This window comes from Carlito syrichta, unplaced genomic scaffold, assembly GCF_000164805.1.
Source record: "Carlito syrichta isolate Samal-C Ts95f unplaced genomic scaffold, Tarsius_syrichta-2.0.1 Scaffold309739, whole genome shotgun sequence".
NCBI classification, from domain to species: Eukaryota; Metazoa; Chordata; class Mammalia; order Primates; family Tarsiidae; genus Carlito; species Carlito syrichta.
In genome coordinates this window covers 1449-12170 of record NW_007253835.1, presented here as the reverse complement: position 1 = coordinate 12170, position 10722 = coordinate 1449, and the positions used below count along the sequence as shown (strand labels likewise).

Genomic DNA, 10722 nt, shown 5'->3' with positions numbered 1-10722 from the left:
AACCCGCGGGCTCAGGCAATCCACTCACCTCAGCCTCCCAAAGGTGCGGGATTACAGACTAACAACTGAGCCCGGCGAAATGAAATATTTTTGTTATCTTTGGTGCTTATAGCATCTCTTTGAGTTAGTCAAATGTATTTGGGGCTGTAGGAAGCTGAGTGCTTAGCAACCGAGCCCGGTGAAATGAAATATTTTTGTTATCTTTAGTGCTTATAGCATCTCTTTGAGTTAGTCAAATGTATTTGGGACTGTAGGAAGCTGAGTTCTTACCAACATAGAAAATTCAGGCTTGGTATGAAAAAAATGATTACCAAAAAAACCCTTATTCATAATTGCTCTAGTGCTCTGGTGCCTAGATGACAGAAGATCACCCACATCACGTTTATGAGTTGTGGCATACCTATTGGAAATTTATGGTTAAAACTATTGCATCAACCTTATTTTGAACGTAATTTAATTCAGTAATTTATGTTTATTTTGGGGTTCAGTTTTAGCAGTGAACCATTTTTTCAAACAACCTTACATGTATGAGGGGGTCCTCCCCCCCCAAAAAAATTATTTTTGGAGGGCAGACCCCTTATAGTACTGGTTTCCCCAGCTAGGTGAATGTTCTAGGAACCCATCGATACCAGTGTACCAGCTAGCGGCATTGTTGTGAGACGTTGTGTTCGGCTTCAGTGAATGTTTTTGGAGATTCTTTCAACACATTTGCCTGTTTCATGATGGGTGATTTATGAGCACACCTCCCCTCACTGCACTGAGTGTTCAGCACTTTTTTACCAAAAACTGCATGACTTCTGTGCCCCACCCTCTTTATTCACCCAATCTAGCCCTGAGCAACTTTTTTTTTGTTTGTTTTCCCAATGAAAAAGATCTTCAAAGGGACTGATACTGTAGAGGTGAAACAAAAATAGCAGAAGCACTAAAAGGCATCAAAATTGACGAGCTCAAAAACTTCTTTGAGTAGTGGAAAAAGCATCTTGATAGGTGTATTGCATCAAATGGAGAGTACTTTGAAGGTGACTGAAGTTTAAACATATATGAATAAATAACACAATTTTTTAACCTTTCACTTGAAAGCAAAGAAGTCTTTCTTACCTAATTGTTTTCTGTTAGGTTTAAATCCTGCTGGAAAATAACAACTTTTTCTTTCTTTCTTTTTTTTTTTTTGAGTTGGAGTCTCACTCTGTTGCTCAGACTGGAGTGCAGTGGCCGCTCCTGGCCACCGCAGCCTCACCTGCTGGGCTCCGGCGATGCTTCCGCCTCAGCCTTCCAAGTAGCTGGAACCACAGGTGTGTACTACCACGCCCAGCTAATTTTTTGATTTATTGTAGAGATGAGGTCTCGCCAAGTTGCCCAGGCGGGTCTCAAACCCGCGGGCTCAGGCAGTCCACTCACCTCAGCCTCCCAAAGCACTGGGATTACAGGCTGAGCCACTGAGCCTGGCCGACAACTTTTTCTTAATATCTAACAAGTGACCTCACTTGGCACTCCCTCTTAATGTCGTGGCTTATTATGTTACTCTGGTTTACCTAAGCTAGGAATTAAGGTAAGTATTATAGGACCATCAGATATTTTGGTAACTTACGATAGGCTGTTGCTATGATTCTTGAGTCTTGAGTTTAGCTGTCTCAGTGTGTCTTTTCTTAAACAACAGGACAAATGATTTAGAGCAGTATATTAGAGGACATTATAGAAGGTGACTCAAATTGGGTGACAATGAATTGATGCTTCACAACTGGTGTGGTATTTTTGTCCCCACTGATAATGAAATTTATAACGAATACAGGAAAAAGAATAAATAAATTAATAAATGTAATTGTGCCATAAGAAAAGAAATTTTTGTCTTCTTTGTGATGTGACAATTATATGTGCTTTGTAACATGCTCATACATAGTACTTTGGCTTATTATGGTGATTAAAATCACCACTGGTGTTTACATCTTGCACAGTGAATTTTGTTTAAGATCATTATCAGCTGAGATAGTCAATATAACGTTAAACTTGAGTTATTCCAAGTATAGAATTATTCAAAATGCTTTGAATTGCAAAACTAAGCATGTTAATTTTATTAGGTTATAAGCATTTACCACGTTACATCAGTGGTCTAGCCCCATTGTTATGAAAGTATGAGCAAGTTCTCTTCCTACATTTATCTTTTTGTTTAATATACTTTTTTGTTTTCTTTCTTGACTTCTGCACTTTTATAGTAGTGTAAGCAACAGCTGTTACAAACCAACAGTCACAAAACTATTTTTTCATAGCTTTGGTTTAATAAACTTAAATCTGACAAAACAAAGATGGTGATTTCTTTCCAGGGCTACTTACATGTCATCAGCTTCTGGGACTTCCAGAGAGACAGGCATTTTATTTTCAGTAGTTTCACATAGCTCACACTTAATTTTTTTCTGCTGTGACACTGCAATGGAAGTCCCCTTTGGGATTTCAACATGCTGTAACTGCAGCCAGGGATCTGGTAATAGATCTTATTTAATACTGAGATATAAACTTAATAGTTTGCCATTTGCCCATTAAAAAATGAGGACCGGGCGCGAGGCTGTAATCACAGCACTTTGGGAGGCCAAGGTGAGTGGATTGCCTGAGCCCACAGGTTCGAGACCAGTCTGGGCAACCTGGTGAGACCTCATCTCTACAATAAATTTTTAAAAATCAGCCAGGCTTGATAGCGTGCGCCTGTAGTTCCGTTTATTTGAAAGGCTCAGGCGGAAGGGTCACCTGAGCCCAGCAGGTCAATGCTGGGGTGGCTGTGAGCATGCTACTACACTCTAGCCTGGGCAATGGAGTGAGAGACTCCAACTCGAAACAAACACAAAAACAAATGAGACCGGATGTGGTGGCTCGTGCCTATAATCCCAGCACTTTGGGAGGCCGAGGTGAGCGGATTGCCTGAACCCATGGGTTCGAGACCAACCTGGGCAACTTGGCGAAACCTTGTCTGTACAATAAATTAAAAAATTAGCTGGGCATGGTGGTATGCGCCTATAGTTCCAGCTACTTTGAAGACTGAGGTGCAAGGGTCACCTAAGCCCAGCAGGTCAAGGCCACGGTGACTGTGAGTGTGCAACTGCGCTTCAGCCTGGGCGACATAGTGGGACTCCAACTCAAAAAAATCCCCAAAACCAAAAAACAAATGAGACTTTAAATAGGTAAAAACATTGTAACTTTTCTAGGCTTTACTGAATGTGTGATTTAGAAGGCTAACAAACCCATAGGATATAAAAGATTGGCTATAGGATATAAAGGTATGCCCTGCTACTTTTGGAAGATAGTTGATAGAAGTTGCTGTTAAATGTTTTGAAATTAAACAGGCCCATTTGCCAGAGCATAGTCTAATTAGCTATATTATTATAAAAATAGGATATGTTCTTTTTTCCCACTCCCATTCCCTTAAATTTGACTGGGTGACTTCATTGTGTTAGCATAACACTGTTGAATTTCTTCCTTTTTTTCTTCTTTTCCTGTCAGAATCTCACTCTCCCCCAGACTGGAGTGCAGTGGTGGGATCATGGCTCTCTGCAGCCTCAAACTCTTGGACTTAAGCAATCCTCCTGAGTCAGCCTCCCGAGTAGCTTGGACTACAGGCGTGCACCATCATGCCTGGCTAATTTTTTTATTTTTTGTAGAGATGAAGTCTCACTATATTGCCTAGACTGAGGATTTCTTTTTTTTTTTTTTTTTTTTGAGTTGGAGTCTCACTCTGTCGCCCAGGCTGGAGTGCAGTGGCACGCTCCCGGCCACCGCAGCCTCTACCTGCTGGGCTCCGGTGATCCTTCCGCCTCAGCCTTCCAAGTAGCTGGAATTACAGGCATGCGCTACCGCGACCGACTGATTTTTTTTAAATTTATTGTAGAGATGAGGTCTCGCTGCCCAGGTGGGTCTCGAACCCGCGGGCTCAGGCAGTCCACTCACCTCAGACTCCCAAAGGCGTGGGATTACAGGCTGAGCCACCGAGCCCGGCTGAGGATTTCTTTTAAAGAAATTATTGTGCTGCTACTACAATTTTATTTTATTTATTTATTTTTAATTTTTAATTATTTTTGAGTTGGAATTTCACTCTGTTGCCCAGGTTGGAGTGCAGTAGCATGCTCACAGCCACCACAGCCTGACCTGCTGGATTCAAGTGATCCTTCTGCCTCAGGCTTCCAAGTAACTGGAATTACAGGCAAGTGCCACCATGCCTGACTAAGTTTTTTATTTATTGTAGAGATGAGGTCTCGCTAAGTTACGCAGGCTGGTCTTGAACCCGTGGGCTCAGGCAATCCTCTAGCCTCAGCCTCCCAAAGTACTGGGATTATAGGTGGGAGCTACTGCACCCAGCCTGCTACTACAATTTTAAATACACATGAACTAGGTTAAAAAGTCACTTGACTGGGCTCGGATGCTTAGCCTGTAATTCCAGCACTTTGGGAGACCAAGGTGAGTGGATTACCTGAGCCCGCCAGTTCTAGACCAGCCTGGGCAAATTTACAAGACCTCATCTCTACAAGAAAAAAAAAAAATTAGCCGAGCATGGTAGCACACGCCTGTAGTTCCGGCTCCTTGGGAGGCTGAGGCAGAAGGATCACCGGAACCCAGCAGGTCAACACTGGGGTGGCTGTGAGTGTGCCACAGCCTTTGCAACAGCGTGAGGCTCCAACTAAAAAAAAAAAAAAAAAAAAGTCATAATATTATTCTGATCTTAATTTCAGCATTATCAAAGTGAGATTTAAGTAAAAAATACATGTTCCTTACTATATCAGTTAGGCGGTATGATTCTTTTCTAGCAATAGGAAGTTCTGTCTAAACTAGCTTAAGCTAAAAAGAGGATTTGCCTCATTCATATAACTCTAAAAATAAGGTATAGCACAGGCCTCAGGGTTAGCTAGATACTGCTGTTCAACATGGTATTCAGACAGGTTTCTTTCTTACCATCTGCTTCTGGGCCAACTTCTTCCAGAGCCTCTACCTTGTGGCTAGGTGACCAAAGTATCTTTTATTAGTGTTTCTCCATTTGTGCCAGCATTACTGGAAATTTTATTGTTTGTCATTGTCTGAGTCCCTGAACCAGTTAGGAATGTTCTGTGGTTAGTCTGAGATGGGACTCATTTGCTCTACCCTTGTTGTAGGAATGAGGCACTACCTGAAAAACTAGAACTAAGAGTGGCAAAAAGGTTAATTCCTAAAAAGAAAACCAGAAAAGGAAAACAACAAAAGTTCACCATATATAGTAAGGTTTCAATACAGGAAGCAGTGATTTTTATCTTGGTGTTTGCGTGCGTGCGTGCGTGCGTGTGTGTGTGTTGGGGTCCCACTCTGTCGCCCAGACTGGAGTGTAGTGGCACAATCATGGCTTACCACAGCCTCAACCTCCTGAACTCATCCTTCTGTCTCAGCCTCCTGAGTTGCTGGGACTATAGGCACACGTCACAACACCTGGCTAATTTTTTTTTTGTTTCTTGTAGAGATTAAGTCTTGATAATGTTGCCCAGGCTGGTCTTGAATGCCTGGGTTCAAGCAATCCTCCCACCTCAGCCCCCCAAAGTACTTGGATTACAGGCATAAGCTACCATGTCTGGCCTCTCTCTCTCTCTCTCTCTCTCTCTCTCTCTGTCTCTCTCTGTCTCTCTGTCTCTCTCTCTCTCTCTCTCTCTCTCTCTCTCTCTCTCTCTCTCTCTCTCTCTCTCTCTCTCTCTCAAGAGACAGGGTCTTGTTCTGTTGCCCAGGCTGGAATGCTTACTTATAATAGCTTACTGTAACCTCAAGCTCATGAGTTCAAGGGTCCTCCAGCCTCAACTTCCTGAGTAGCTGGGACTACAGGAATGCTCCCCCATGCCTAATGTTTCTTTCTTTTTTTTTTTTTTTAATTTTTGTAGAAATGGGGTCTTACTATGTTGCCCAGGCAGGTCTTGAACTCCTGGCCTCATGTGATCCTGCTCCCTCTGCTACCCAAAGTGCTGGGATTGCAGGCATGAGCTACTATGCCCAACAGGAGCTTTACTTTTGAGGTGATCCAAACCAAGAACAGTCCTATTTTAGGAAACCCTAGTGTTTTGTGTTCCTTTCTTTTATTACAATAAATTTGTGTTCCTTTCTTTCATTACAGTTTCTCATTTCAAATTCTAAGAGCTGGCATTGTGAAATTCAGTGAAACCACTGTGAGCTAGGAAAGAGCTAAGGGACATGTTCGCCATATTGGAATTTGAACTTACTGTGTTTCTCCCACCAACAAAGCAAAGAAAACAACTAGCTCCTCTCTCTCTCACATGATTAATTGTAATCATGTAATTTTACTCAATATATTCTCCTATAGAAAGTTCAAAACATCAGATTTTAAGAACCCATTAGGCAATCTAAAAGGTTTCCTTACATTCTTATTCTGGGCAAAGACATTTTCATTTTCATAGCTTCTTAGTTATAGATTTGCAATATCTTAAACAAGAAGAAGAAACAAATCTGTACAGAAGAATCACAAATAATTCATGTATAGATACTTCCTCTCTTCAGGAGGTGGAACTCCCCGATTCTCCCTTGGGTATGGACTGAGCTTAGTGAATTACTCCCATAGAAAGGTGGAGAGGGAATTGTTGTACAGGAGAGAAACCTGGCATCCACTATCTTAGCCAAGTGGTCAGAGTTGAAATTAACAGTGAGGTCATGTTTATAGCATATATACCCTGGTTTTGATGTGTTGAGAATGGCACTTTACTTCTGTGGTCTTCTTCCCAAAAACCTGTAACCCATAAGGAAATGGAACCAATAAGGTGTATTAAAAGAAAAACTTACTTGGATGGTTTAGAGTCTATAATACTTAGTGATCTATCACAAAAACAAAGAGCTGAGTACCACATGTTCTCACTCATAAGCAGACTCTTAACATTTACCATAATTCCACAAGAAAGGGATTGGCAGTAGCAGGTGTACTGGGGGTAGGGTGGGGAGAGCACACACAAAACCAATTAAGGGTACCTGATCTCAAACCAGGCTAAGTGGGGACCAAAGGGAGGCCCAAACTTTAACTGTACGATGACTACCTGTATATCTAATCCTGAATTGTACACCACATCTTGAAATAAAAAAGAAAAACTTTAGACAACTTTAAATTTAACAGAGTTTAATTGAGCAAAGAATGATTCATGAATCTGGCGTACCCTAAAGCAGAATAGGTTCAGAGTGAGTCTGGTGCTGCCACATGGTCAGAGAGGATTTATGGACAGAAAGAAGAAAGGGATATATAGAAAATAAAATGAGGCACAGAAACAGCTGGATTGGCTACAGCTCAGCATTTGCCTTAACTGAACATGATTTGAACAATTGGCCATCTGTGCTTGGTTACAGGGCTGCTGTGATTGGCTGAGACTCAGCTACTTTACACGAGTGGGTTATAGTCTGTTTATACATCCAGTTAGGTTGCAGTTCACTATATAAGGATAAACCATTAGACTGAACTTAAAGAGGCAGCTTTAGGCTAAACTAAACAGTTATATAATATCTACATAGATCTGTAGAAATAAATTTATTAAGGAATTGACTTATGCCTCGTCCCAAAATCTGCAGTCAGCAAGCTGTGGAGTCAGGAGAGCGGATGATATAGTTTTTGTCCAAATGCCTGCAGGCTTAAGACCTAGGAAGAATCAGTGTTTCAGTTCAAGTTTAAAGGTAGGAAAAAGCTGATGTCCCAGTTCAAAGCAACTAGGTAGGAGGAAATTACTTCTTTCTCAGAGCCTGTGGAGTCCTGGGGTAGGATCAGCCTCTTCTATTCCAGCCTTCGACTGATTGAATGGGACCCACCCACACCAGGAAGGACAATCTTCTTTACACAGTCTACCAATTCAAATATTAATCTTGTCCAAGAACACCGTTGCTGGCATACCCAGAACAATGGTTGACCAAATGTCTGGGAACCCTGTGGCCCAGGCAAGTTGACACAAAATATTAACCATCAGGCCTAGTAAAATACCTAGTAAAATCTGAATACCACTGTTTGTTCTTTAATATACTGCATTACGGCCGGGCTCGGTGGCTCAGCCTGTAATCCCGCGCCTTTGGGAGGCTGAGGTGAGTGGATTGCCTGAGCCCGCGGGTTCGAGACCCGCCTGGGCAGTGAGACCTCATCTCTACAATAAATCAAAAAATCAGCCAGGCGTGGTGGCGCATGCCTGTAATTCCAGCTCCTTGGAAGGCTGAGGCAGAAGGATCACCGGAGCCCAGCAGGTTGAGGCTGCAGAGGCCAGGAGCGGCCACTGCACTCCAGTCTGGGCAACAGAGTGAGACTCCGATTCAAAAAAGAATTTTTTTGTAGAGATGCGGTCTTGCTGTGTTGCTCAGGCTGGGTGAAGAGATATTTGTACACCGAGGTTTAGAGCAGCAGGGCTTACAACAGCCAGAAGGGGAAAGAGCCCAGGTGTTTGTGGATGGACATGGAGAAATAAGACATGGTCGGTCCCTGCAGTGAGCTATCATTCAGCCTGGAAAAAAGAGGAAATTCTGATGCCTGCTACAAGCACCATGACCTGAAGAAAGCCAGGCACAAAGGACAAACACTCCACGATGCCACTTACAGGCGGTCCCCGGAGTCCTCGGACCCAGAGAGGCCGTGGAGCGGCCGTGCCAGGGTGGGCGGGCAGGGCAGTGAGTGTGTAGAGGGGACAGAGTTCCAGTTTGGGAAGATGAGAACTCTGGAGACGGATGGTGGTGATGGCTGCACAGCCCTGTGCATGTCCTCAGTGTCACAGAACTGTGCATTTAAAAGTGCCCAGTATTGCTGGGTGTGGTGGCTCACGCCTGTCATCCCAGCACTTTGGGAGGCTGAAGCAGGAGGATTGCCTGAGCCCAGGGGTGTGAGACCAGCCTGGTTAACATAGCGAGATCTCATCTATACAAAAAATTTTAAAAATTGGCCGGGTAACCGGGCTTGGTGGCTCAGCCTGTCATCCCGCGCCTTTGGGAGGCGAGGTGAGTGGATGGCCTGAGCCCGCGGGTTCGAGACCCGCCTGGGCAGCGAGACCTCATTTCTACAATAAATCAAAAAATCAGCCGGGCGTGGTAGCGCGCGCCTGTAATTCCGGCTACTCGGAAGGCTGAGGAGGAAGGATCGCCGGAGCCCAGCAGGCGAGGCTGCGGTGGCCGGGAGCGGCCGCTGCACTCCAGTTTGGGCAACGGAGTGAGACTCCAACTCAAAACAAAAAACAAAACAAAACAAAATTGGCCGGGCATGATGGCTCAAGCCTGTCATCCCAGCACTTTGAGAGGCCGAGGCAAGGGGATTGCCTGAGCACGTGGGTTCGAGACCAGCCTGGGCAACGTGGTGACACCTTGTCTCTACAATAAATAAAAAAATTAGCTGGGCATGGTAGCGTGTGCCTGTAGTTCCAGCTACTTGGAAGGCTGAGGCGGAAGGATGGCTTGAGCCCAGCAGATCGACACCGGGGTGACCGTGAGCATGCCGCTGCACTCCAGCCGAGGCAACAGAGTGAGACTCCGACTCAAAAAATAAAAGAATTAGCCAGGTGTGGTGGTGCGCTCCTATAATCCCAGCTCCTCGGGCGACTGAGGTGTGAGGATTACCTGAACCCAAGAGCTTGAGGCCGCGGTGAGTTGCGACCGTGCCACTGCCCACCAGCCTGGGTGACAGAGTGAGACCCTGGCTCAAAAAAAGAGCCAACATAGTAAATTCTGTTACCTGTATTTTGTATGTTGCCACAGTTAAACACAGTTAAACACAGTTAAGCACCACCCTCGTCCCCACCAGAACCGCTGAGCCCGCGTGGTGCATTTTGAACACGGGCCACGCTGTTGTCCACCCCAACTTCCCACCTCCCTGCGTCCACGTCCTGGCGGCGTGGCTCTGCAATTCCTCGGGCCAGCGGTCGGGTTTGTTTCCCTCCCCTTGATTCCCTGCTACCGGCTTCAGCCGATCAGAGTCGCTCGGTGAGCCTGTGCCAAGCTGGCCGGAAGAAGCACGGCGGCTGGGCCTCTCCTGCCTCCGCCCTCACGGCAGATGGCGCCCAGGCTGGTCTGCGAGAGGACGCACGCACGGAGCCAAGCAGAGCTCTCCCAGGCAGAGGTCCCTGCGGAGCAGCCGACGGCCAGCCACGCTCTGGCTGGGACCGAACCCTCGAGCCAAGCCCAGCCCCGGTGGCTGACCTGCGGGTTCAGGAGCCAAACACTCGCTTACTTGCCTGGGGTCACCAGATCTGGGGTCATTTGTTACACAGCATTATGTGGCCAGGGGTGACAGATACCAACTCATGTGGGAGGCCCCATCCACACGCTCAGCGCTCCCAGCATACACTCATGAAGCACCAAAGCCCTCAGGAGCCCACGGCCCCCAAGGGGAGAAGGACTCAGACCCAAGTGCTCACAACCGAGCGATGACAGGCACAGCCTGTCAGAGAAGCACCCAGGAGGGCACACGGCCTGGGACCGAGAGGTCAGGGAGGGCTTCCCAGAGGAGGAGTGGTCGAAATGGAGGCCTAAGAGCCGGGCTCGGTGGCTCAGCCTGTAATTCCGCACCTTTGGGAGGCTGAGGTGAGTGGACTGCCTGAGCCTGTGGGTTCGAGACCCGCCTGGGCAGCAGACCTCATCTCTACAATAAATCAAAAATTCAGCCGGGCGTGGTAGCGCGCGCCTGTAATTCCGGCTACTCGTAAGGCTGAGGCGGAAGGATCGCCGGAGCCCAGCAGGTCGAGGCTGCGGTGGCCGGGAGTGGCCACTGCACTCCAG

The 10722-nt window shown here is 45.9% G+C and overlaps 1 pseudogene; it reads right to left on the bottom strand.

Annotated features, from left to right (window-relative positions):
* LOC103270190 overlaps window positions 1-10193 on the bottom strand; it is a 24246-nt pseudogene extending 14053 nt beyond the window's left edge.
* Window positions 10194-10722: the final 529 nt, after the last annotated feature.